The following is a 12103-nucleotide window of genomic DNA, read 5'->3' on the forward strand; positions in this document are numbered from 1 at the left end:
AAGTATGATGACTAGATTATGGGTATCGTATCAGAGGTTCTCGAGGGTGCTGAGAACGATTTTGTAATCATTATTCAAATCCTAGATTGCCGCCGCACAAAATTATGATTTCAGCAATATGGATATCGTACCCGAGGTTCTCGAGGATGCAGAGAAAGATTTTGTGGTCAGTTTTCATATCCAAGATGGCCGTCGCTCAAAAGTATGATAACTACATTATGGGTATCTTAACCCAGGTTCTCGAGGGTGCTGAGAACAATTTTGTGATCATTTTTCAAATCCAAGATGGCCGCCGCACAAAATTATGATTTCAGCAATATGGATTTCGTACCCGAGGTTCTCGAGGGTGCAGAGAACGATTTTCTAATCATTTTTCAAATCCAAGATGGCCGCCGCTCAAAAGTATGATAACTACATTATGGGTATCGTATCAGAGGTTCTCGAGGGTGCTGAGAACGATTTTGTGATCATGTTTCAAATCCAAGATGGCCGCCGCACAAAATTATGATTTCTGCAATATGAATATCGTACCCGAGGTTCTCGAGGGTGCAGAGAAAGATTTTCTGGACAGTTTTCAAATCCAAGATGGCCGCCGCTCAAAAGTATGATAACAACATTATGGGTATCGTAACCCAGGTTCTCGAGGGTGCTGAGAACAATTTTGTGATAATTTTTCAAATCCAAGATGGCCGCCGCACAAAAATATGTATTCAGCAATATGGATATCGTGTCCGAGGTTCTCGAGAGTGCAGAGAAAGATTTTGTGATCAGTTTTCAAACACAAGATGGCCGCCGCCCAAAAGTATGATAATTACATTATGGGTATCGTACCCGAGGTTCTCGAGGGTGCTGAGAACAATTTTGAAATCATTTTTCTAATCAAAGATGGCCGCCGCACAAAATTATGATGTCAGCAATATGGATATCGTACCCAAGGTTCTCGAGGGTGCAGAGAAAGATTTTATGGTCAGTTTTCAAATCCAAGATGGCCGCCGCTCAAAAGTATGATTACTACATTATGGGTATCGTAACCCAGGTTCTCGAGGGTGTTGAGAACAATTTTGTGATAATTTTTCAAATCCAAGATTGCCGCCGCACAAAATTATGATTTCAGCAATATGGATATCGTACCCGAGGTTCTCGAGGGTCCAGAGAAAGATTTTGTATACAGTTTTCAAATCCAAGATGGCCGCCGCTCAAAAGTATGATAACTATATTATGGGTATCGTAACCCAGGTTCTCGCGGGTGCTGAGAACAATTTTGTGATCATTTTTCAAATCAAGATGGCCGCCGCACAAATTTATGATTTCAGCAGTATGGATATCGTACCCGAGCTTCTCGAGGGTGCAGAGAACGATTATGTGATCATTTTTCAAATCCAAGATGGCCGCCGCTCAAAAGTATGATAACTACATTATGGGTATCGTATCAGAGGTTCTCGAGGGTGCTGAGAACGATTTTGTGATCATTTTTCCAATCCAAGATGGCCGCCGCTCTAAAGTATGATAACTACATTATGGGTATCGTAACCCAGGTTCTCGAGGGTGCTGAGAACGATTTTGTGATCATTTTTCAAATCCAAGATGGCCGCCGCACAAAATTATGATTTCAGCAATGTGGATATCGTACCCGAGGTTCTCGAGGGTGCAGAGAAATATTTTGTGGACAGTTTTCAAATCCAAGATGGCCGCCGCTCAAAAGTATGATAACTACATTATGGGTATCGTATCCCTGGTTCTCGAGGGTGCTGAGAACGATTTTGTGATCATTTTTCCAATCCAAGATGGCCTTCGCTCAAAAGTATGATAACTACATTATGGGTATCGTAACCCAGGTTCTCGAGGGTGCTGAGAATAATTTTGTGATAATTTTTCAAATCCAAGATGGCCGCCGCACAAAAATATGTATTCAGCAATATGGATATCGTGTCCGAGGTTCTCGAGGGTGAAGAAAACAATTTTGGGATCATTTTTAAATCCGAGATAGCCGCCGCTCAAAAGTATGATGACTAGATTATGGGTATCGTATCAGAGGTTCTCGAGGGTGCTGAGAACGATTTTGTAATCATTATTCAAATCCTAGATTGCCGCCGCACAAAATTATGATTTCAGCAATATGGATATCGTACCCGAGGTTCTCGAGGATGCAGAGAAAGATTTTGTGGTCAGTTTTCATATCCAAGATGGCCGTCGCTCAAAAGTATGATAACTACATTATGGGTATCTTAACCCAGGTTCTCGAGGGTGCTGAGAACAATTTTGTGATCATTTTTCAAATCCAAGATTGCCGCCGCACAAAATTATGATTTCAGCAATATGGATTTCGTACCCGAGGTTTTCGAGGGTGCAGAGAACGATTTTGTAATCATTTTTCAAATCCAAGATGGCCGCCGCTCAAAAGTATGATAACTACATTATGGGTATCGTATCAGAGGTTCTCGAGGGTGCTGAGAACGATTTTGTGATCATGTTTCAAATCCAAGATGGCCGCCGCACAAAATTATGATTTCTGCAATATGAATATCGTACCCGAGGTTCTCGAGGGTGCAGAGAAAGATTTTCTGGACAGTTTTCAAATCCAAGATGGCCGCCGCTCAAAAGTATGATAACAACATTATGGGTATCGTAACCCAGGTTCTCGAGGGTGCTGAGTACAATTTTGTGATAATTTTTCAAATCCAAGATGGCCGCCGCACAAAAATATGTATTCAGCAATATGGATATCGTGTCCGAGGTTCTCGAGAGTGCAGAGAAAGATTTTGTGATCAGTTTTCAAATACAAGATGGCCGCCGCCCAAAAGTATGATAATTACATTATGGGTATCGTACCCGAGGTTCTCGAGGGTGCTGAGAACAATTTTGAAATCATTTTTCTAATCAAAGATGGCCGCCGCACAAAATTATGATGTCAGCAATATGGATATCGTACCCAAGGTTCTCGAGGGTGCAGAGAAAGATTTTATGGTCAGTTTTCAAATCCAAGATGGCCGCCGCTCAAAAGTATGATTACTACATTATGGGTATCGTAACCCAGGTTCTCGAGGGTGCTGAGAACAATTTTGTGATAATTTTTCAAATCCAAGATTGCCGCCGCACAAAATTATGATTTCAGCAATATGGATATCGTACCCGAGGTTCTCGAGGGTCCAGAGAAAGATTTTGTATACAGTTTTCAAATCCAAGATGGCCGCCGCTCAAAAGTATGATAACAACATTATGGGTATCTTATCCCAGGTTCTCGAGGGTGCTGATAACGATTTTGTGATCATTTTTCTAATCCAAGATGGCTGCCGCACAAAATTATGAAAACTACATTATGGGTATCGCATCCGAGGTTCTCGAGAGTGCAGAAAACAATTTTGGGATCATTTTTAAATCCAAGATGGCCGCCGCTCAAAAGTATGATAACTACATTATGGATATCGTATCAGAGGTTCTCTAGGGTGCTGAGAACGATTTTGTGGTCAGTTTTCAAATCCAAGATGGCCGCCGCTCAAAAGTATGATAACTACATTATGGGTATCGTATCAGAGGTTCTCGAGGGTGCTGAGAACGATTTTGTGATCATTTTTCAAATCCAAGATGGCCGCCGCTCAAAAGTATGATAACTACATTATGGGTATCGAAACCCAGGTTCTCGAGGGTGCTGAGAACAATTTTGTGATAATTTTTCAAATCCAAGATGGCCGCCGCACAAAAATATGATTTCAGCAATATGGATTTCGTGTCCGAGGTTCTCGAGGGTGAAGAAAACAATTTTGGGATCATTTTTAAATCCGAGATGGCCGCTGCTCAATAGTATGATAACTAGATTATGGGTATCGTATCAGAGGTTCTCGAGGGGGCTGAGAACGATTTTGTGATCATTATTCAAATCCAAGATGGCCGCCGCTCAAAATAAATGATAACTACATTATTGGTATCGTATCCGAGGCTCTCGAGAGTGCAGAAAACAATTTTTGGATCATTTTTAAATCCGAGATGGCCGCCGCTCAAAAGTATGATAACTAGATTATGGGTATCGTATCCAAGGTTCTCGAGGGTGCAGAGAAAGATTTTCTGGACAGTTTTCAAATGCAAGATGGCCGCCGCTCAAAAGTATGATAACTACATTATGGGTATCTTATCCCAGGTTCTCGAGGGTGCTGATAACGATTTTGGAATCATTTTTCTAATCCAAGATGGCCGCCGCTCAAAAGTATGATAACTACATTATGGATATCGTATCAGAGGTTCTCGAGGGTGCTGAGAATGATTCTGTGATCAGTTTACAAATCCAAGATGGCCGCCGCACAAAATTATGATTTCAGCAATATGGATATCGTACCCGAGATTCTCGAAGGTGCAGAGAAAGATTTTGTGGTCAGTTTTCAAATCCAAGATGGCCGCCGCTCAAAAGTATGATAACTATATTATGGGTATCGTAACCCAGGTTCTCGAGGGTGCTGAGAACAATTTTGTGATCATTTTTCAAATCAAGATGGCCGCCGCACAAATTTATGATTTCAGCAGTATGGATATCGTACCCGAGCTTCTCGAGGGTGCAGAGAACGATTATGTGATCACTTTTCAATTCCAAGATGGCCGCTGCTCAAAAGTATGATAACTACATTATGGGTATCGTATCAGAGGTTCTCGAGGGTGCTGAGAACGATTTTGTGATCATTTTTCCAATCCAAGATGGCCGCCGCTCAAAAGTATGATAACTACATTATGGGTATCGTAACCCAGGTTCTCGAGGGTGCTGAGAACGATTTTGTGATCATTTTTCAAATCCAAGATGGCCGCCGCACAAAATTATGATTTCAGCAATGTGGATATCGTACCCGAGGTTCTCGAGGGTGCAGAGAAATATTTTGAGGACAGTTTTCAAATCCAAGATGGCCGCCGCTCAAAAGTATGATGACTACATTATGGGTATCGTATCCCAGGTTCTCGAGGGTGCTGAGAACGATTTTGTGATCATTTTTCCAATCCAAGATGGCCTTCGCTCAAAAGTATGATAACTACATTATGGGTATCGTAACCCAGGTTCTCGAGGGTGCTGAGAATAATTTTGTGATAATTTTTCAAATCCAAGATGGCCGCCGCACAAAAATATGTATTCAGCAATATGGATATCGTGTCCGAGGTTCTCGAGGGTGAAGAAAACAATTTTGGGATCATTTTTAAATCCGAGATAGCCGCCGCTCAATAGTATGATGACTAGATTATGGGTATCGTATCAGAGGTTCTCGAGGGTGCTGAGAACGAATTTGTGATCATTATTCAAATCCTAGATTGCCGCCGCACAAAATTATGATTTCAGCAATATGGATATCGTACCCGAGGTTCTCGAGGGTGCAGAGAAAGATTTTGTGGTCAGTTTTCATATCCAAGATGGCCGCCGCTCTAAAGTATGATAACTACATTATGGGTATCTTAACCCAGGTTCTCGAGGGTGCTGATAACGATTTTCTGATCATTTTTCTAATCCAAGATGGCCGCCGCACAAAATTATGATAACTACATTATGGGTATCGCATCCGAGTTTCTCGAGAGTGCAGAAAAAATTTTGGGATCATTTTTAAATACAAGATGGCCGCCGCTCAAAAGTATGATAACTACATTATGGATATCGTATCAGAGGTTCTCGAGGGTGCTGAGAACGATTCTGTGATCAGTTTACAAATCCAAGATGGCCACCGCACAAAATTATGATTTTAGCAATATGGATATCGTACCCGAGGTACTCGAGGGTGCAGAGAACGATTTCGTGATTATTTTTCAAATCCAAGATGGCCGCCGCACAAAATTATGATTTCAGCAATATGGATATCGTACCCGAGGTTCTCGAGGGTGCAGAGAAAGATTTTGTGGTCAGTTTTCAAATCCAAGATGGCCGCCGCTCAAAAGTATGATAACTACATTATACGTATTATATCAGAGGTTCTCGAGGGTGCTGAGAACAATTTTGTGATCATTTTTCAAATCAAGATGGCCGCCGCACAAATTTATGATTTCAGCAGTATGGATATCGTACCCGAGCTTCTCGAGGGTGCAGAGAACGATTATGTGATCACTTTTCAATTCCAAGATGGCCGCTGCTCAAAAGTATGATAACTACATTATGGGTATCGTATCAGAGGTTCTCGAGGGTGCTGAGAACGATTTTGTGATCATTTTTCCAATCCAAGATGGCCGCCGCTCAAAAGTATGATAACTACATAATGGGTATCGTATCCCAGGTTCTCAAGGGTGCTGAGAACTATTTTGTGATCATTTTTCAAATCTATGATGGCCGCCGCACAAAATTATGATTTTAGCAATATGGATATCGTACCCGAGGTTCTCGAGGGTGCAGAGAACGATTTGGTGATTAATTTTCAAATCCAAGATGGCCGCCGCACAAATTTATGATTTCAGCAGTATGGATATCGTACCCGAGCTTCTCGAGGGTGCAGAGAACGATTATGTGATCATTTTTCAAATCCAAGATGGCAGCCGCTCAAAAGTATGATAACTACATTATGGGTATCGTATCAGAGGTTCTCGAGGGTGCTGAGAACGATTCTGTGATCAGTTTACAAATCCAAGATGGCCACCGCACAAAATTATGATTTTAGCAATATGGATATCGTACCCGAGGTACTCGAGGGTGCAGAGAACGATTTCGTGATTATTTTTCAAATCCAAGATGGCCGCCGCACAAAATTATGATTTCAGCAATATGGATATCGTACCCGAGGTTCTCGAGGGTGCAGAGAAAGATTTTGTGGTCAGTTTTCAAATCCAAGATGGCTGCCGCTCAAAAGTATGATAACTACATTATACGTATTATATCAGAGGTTCTCGAGGGTGCTGAGAACAATTTTGTGATCATTTTTCAAATCAAGATGGCCGCCGCACAAATTTATGATTTCAGCAGTATGGATATCGTACCCGAGCTTCTCGAGGGTGCAGAGAACGATTATGTGATCACTTTTCAATTCCAAGATGGCCGCTGCTCAAAAGTATGATAACTACATTATGGGTATCGTATCAGAGGTTCTCGAGGGTGCTGAGAACGATTTTGTGATCATTTTTCCAATCCAAGATGGCCGCCGCTCAAAAGTATGATAACTACATAATGGGTATCGTATCCCAGGTTCTCAAGGGTGCTGAGAACTATTTTGTGATCATTTTTCAAATCTATGATGGCCGCCGCACAAAATTATGATTTTAGCAATATGGATATCGTACCCGAGGTTCTCGAGGGTGCAGAGAACGATTTGGTGATTAATTTTCAAATCCAAGATGGCCGCCGCACAAATTTATGATTTCAGCAGTATGGATATCGTACCCGAGCTTCTCGAGGGTGCAGAGAACGATTATGTGATCATTTTTCAAATCCAAGATGGCAGCCGCTCAAAAGTATGATAACTACATTATGGGTATCGTATCAGAGGTTCTCGAGGGTGCTGAGAACGATTTTGTGATCATTTTTCCAATCCAAGATGGCCGCCGCTCAAAAGTATGATAACTACATTATGGGTATCGTAACCCAGGTTCTCGAGGGTGCTGAGAACGATTTTGTGATTATTTTTCAAATCCAAGATGGCCGCCGCTCAAAAGTATGATAACTACATTATGGGTATCGTAACCCAGGTTCTCGAGGGTGCTGAGAACAATTTTGTGATCATTTTTCAAATCAAGATGGCCGCCGCACAAATTTATGATTTCAGCAGTATGGATATCGTACCCGAGCTTCTCGAGGGTGCAGAGAACGATTATGTGATCACTTTTCAATTCCAAGATGGCCGCTGCTCAAAAGTATGATAACTACATTATGGGTATCGTATCAGAGGTTCTCGAGGGTGCTGAGAACGATTTTGTGATCATTTTTCCAATCCAAGATGGCCGCCGCTCAAAAGTATGATAACTACATAATGGGTATCGTATCCCAGGTTCTCAAGGGTGCTGAGAACTATTTTGTGATCATTTTTCAAATCTATGATGGCCGCCGCACAAAATTATGATTTTAGCAATATGGATATCGTACCCGAGGTTCTCGAGGGTGCAGAGAACGATTTGGTGATTAATTTTCAAATCCAAGATGGCCGCCGCACAAAATTATGATTTCAGCAATATGGATATCGTACCCGAGATTCTCGAAGGTGCAGAGAAAGATTTTGTGGTCAGTTTTCAAATCCAAGATGGCCGCCGCTCAAAAGTATGATAACTATATTATGGGTATCGTAACCCAGGTTCTCGCGGGTGCTGAGAACAATTTTGTGATCATTTTTCAAATCAAGATGGCCGCCGCTCAAAAGTATGATAACTACATTATGGGTATCGTAACCCAGGTTCTCAAGGGTGCTGAGAACGATTTTGTGATCATGTTTCAAATCCAAGATGGCCGCCGCACAAAATTATGATTTCTGCAATATGAATATCGCACCCGAGGTTCTCGAGGGTGCAGAGAAAGATTTTCTGGACAGTTTTCAAATCCAAGATGGCCGCCGCACAAAATTATGATTACAACATTATGGGTATCGTAACCCAGGTTCTCGAGGGTGCTGAGAACAATTTTGTGATAATATTTCAAATCCAAGATGGCCGCCGCACAAAAATATGTATTCAGCAATATGGATATCGTGTCCGAGGTTCTCGAGAGTGCAGAGAAAGATTTTGTGATCAGTTTTCAAATACAAGATGGCCGCCGCCCAAAAGTATGATAATTACATTATGGGTATCGTACCCGAGGTTCTCGAGGGTGCTGAGAATAATTTTGAGATCATTTTTCTAATCAAAGATGGCCGCCGCACAAAATTATGATGTCAGCAATATGGATATCGTACCCGAGGTTCTCGAGGGTGCAGAGAAAAATTTTGTGGTCAGTTTTCAAATCCAAGATGGCCGCCGCTCAAAAGTATGATTACTACATTATGGGTATCGTAACCCAGGTTCTCGAGGGTGCTGAGAACGAATTTGTGATCATTATTCAAATCCTAGATTGCCGCCGCACAAAATTATGATTTCAGCAATATGGATATCGTACCCGAGGTTCTCGAGGGTGCAGAGAAAGATTTTGTGGTCAGTTTTCATATCCAAGATGGCCGCCGCTCTAAAGTATGATAACTACATTATGGGTATCTTAACCCAGGTTCTCGAGGGTGCTGATAACGATTTTCTGATCATTTTTCTAATCCAAGATGGCCGCCGCACAAAATTATGATAACTACATTATGGGTATCGCATCCGAGTTTCTCGAGAGTGCAGAAAAAATTTTGGGATCATTTTTAAATGCAAGATGGCCGCCGCTCAAAAGTATGATAACTACATTATGGATATCGTATCAGAGGTTCTCGAGGGTGCTGAGAACGATTCTGTGATCAGTTTACAAATCCAAGATGGCCACCGCACAAAATTATGATTTTAGCAATATGGATATCGTACCCGAGGTACTCGAGGGTGCAGAGAACGATTTCGTGATTATTTTTCAAATCCAAGATGGCCGCCGCACAAAATTATGATTTCAGCAATATGGATATCGTACCCGAGGTTCTCGAGGGTGCAGAGAAAGATTTTGTGGTCAGTTTTCAAATCCAAGATGGCTGCCGCTCAAAAGTATGATAACTACATTATACGTATTATATCAGAGGTTCTCGAGGGTGCTGAGAACAATTTTGTGATCATTTTTCAAATCAAGATGGCCGCCGCACAAATTTATGATTTCAGCAGTATGGATATCGTACCCGAGCTTCTCGAGGGTGCAGAGAACGATTATGTGATCACTTTTCAATTCCAAGATGGCCGCTGCTCAAAAGTATGATAACTACATTATGGGTATCGTATCAGAGGTTCTCGAGGGTGCTGAGAACGATTTTGTGATCATTTTTCCAATCCAAGATGGCCGCCGCTCAAAAGTATGATAACTACATAATGGGTATCGTATCCCAGGTTCTCAAGGGTGCTGAGAACTATTTTGTGATCATTTTTCAAATCTATGATGGCCGCCGCACAAAATTATGATTTTAGCAATATGGATATCGTACCCGAGGTTCTCGAGGGTGCAGAGAACGATTTGGTGATTAATTTTCAAATCCAAGATGGCCGCCGCACAAAATTATGATTTCAGCAATATGGATATCGTACCCGAGATTCTCGAAGGTGCAGAGAAAGATTTTGTGGTCAGTTTTCAAATCCAAGATGGCCGCCGCTCAAAATTATGATAACTATATTATGGGTATCGTAACCCAGGTTCTCGCGGGTGCTGAGAACAATTTTGTGATCATTTTTCAAATCAAGATGGCCGCCGCTCAAAAGTATGATAACTACATTATGGATATCGTATCAGAGGTTCTCGAGGGTGCTGAGAACGATTCTGTGATCAGTTTACAAATCCAAGATGGCAGCCGCTCAAAAGTATGATAACTACATTATGGGTATCGTATCAGAGGTTCTCGAGGGTGCTGAGAACGATTTTGTGATCATTTTTCCAATCCAAGATGGCCGCCGCTCAAAAGTATGATAACTACATTATGGGTATCGTAACCCAGGTTCTCGAGGGTGCTGAGAACGATTTTGTGATTATTTTTCAAATCCAAGATGGCCGCCGCACAAAATTATGATTTCAGCAATGTGGATATCGTACCCGAGGTTCTCGAGGGTGCAGAGAAATATTTTGTGGACAGTTTTCAAATCCAAGATGGCCGCCGCTCAAAAGTATGATAACTACATTATGGGTATCGTATCCCAGGTTCTCGAGGGTGCTGAGAACGATTTTGTGATCATTTTTCCAATCCAAGATGGCCTTCGCTCAAAAGTATGATAACTACATTATGGGTATCGTAACCCAGGTTCTCGAGGGTGCTGAGAATAATTTTGTGATAATTTTTCAAATCCAAGATGGCCGCCGCACAAAAATATGTATTCAGCAATATGGATATCGTGTCCGAGGTTCTCGAGGGTGAAGAAAACAATTTTGGGATCATTTTTAAATCCGAGATAGCCGCTGCTCAAAAGTATGATGACTAGATTATGGGTATCGTATCAGAGGTTCTCGAGGGTGCTGAGAACGATTTTGTGATCATTTTTCAAATCCAAGATGGCCGCCGCACAAAATTATGATTTCAGCAATGTGGATATCGTACCCGAGGTTCTCGAGGGTGCAGAGAAAGATTTTGTGGTCAGTTTTCATATCCAAGATGGCCGCCGCTCAAAAGTATGATAACTACATTATGGGTATCTTAACCCAGGTTCTCGAGGGTGCTGAGAACAATTTTGTGATCATTTTTCAAATCCAAGATGGCCGCCGCACAAAATTATGATTTCAGCAATATGGATTTCGTACCCGAGGTTCTCGAGGGTGCAGAGAACGATTTTGTAATCATTTTTCAAATCCAAGATGGCCGCCGCTCAAAAGTATGATAACTACATTATGGGTATCGTATCAGAGGTTCTCGAGGGTGCTGAGAACGATTTTGTGATCATGTTTCAAATCCAAGATGGCCGCCGCACAAAATTATGATTTCTGCAATATGAATATCGCACCCGAGGTTCTCGAGGGTGCAGAGAAAGATTTTCTGGACAGTTTTCAAATCCAAGATGGCCGCCGCTCAAAAGTATGATAACAACATTATGGGTATCGTAACCCAGGTTCTCGAGGGTGCTGAGAACAATTTTGTGATAATATTTCAAATCCAAGATGGCCGCCGCACAAAAATATGTATTCAGCAATATGGATATCGTGTCCGAGGTTCTCGAGAGTGCAGAGAAAGATTTTGTGATCAGTTTTCAAATACAAGATGGCCGCCGCCCAAAAGTATGATAATTACATTATGGGTATCGTACCCGAGGTTCTCGAGGGTGCTGAGAATAATTTTGAGATCATTTTTCTAATCAAAGATGGCCGCCGCACAAAATTATGATGTCAGCAATATGGATATCGTACCCGAGGTTCTCGAGGGTGCAGAGAAAAATTTTGTGGTCAGTTTTCAAATCCAAGATGGCCGCCGCTCAAAAGTATGATTACTACATTATGGGTATCGTAACCCAGGTTCTCGAGGGTGCTGAGAACAATTTTGTGATAATTTTTCAAATCCAAGATTGCCGCCGCACAAAATTATGATTTCAGCAATAT

The sequence above is a fragment of the Leptidea sinapis genome, chromosome 19, assembly GCF_905404315.1.
Source record: "Leptidea sinapis chromosome 19, ilLepSina1.1, whole genome shotgun sequence".
Taxonomy (NCBI): Eukaryota; Metazoa; Arthropoda; class Insecta; order Lepidoptera; family Pieridae; genus Leptidea; species Leptidea sinapis.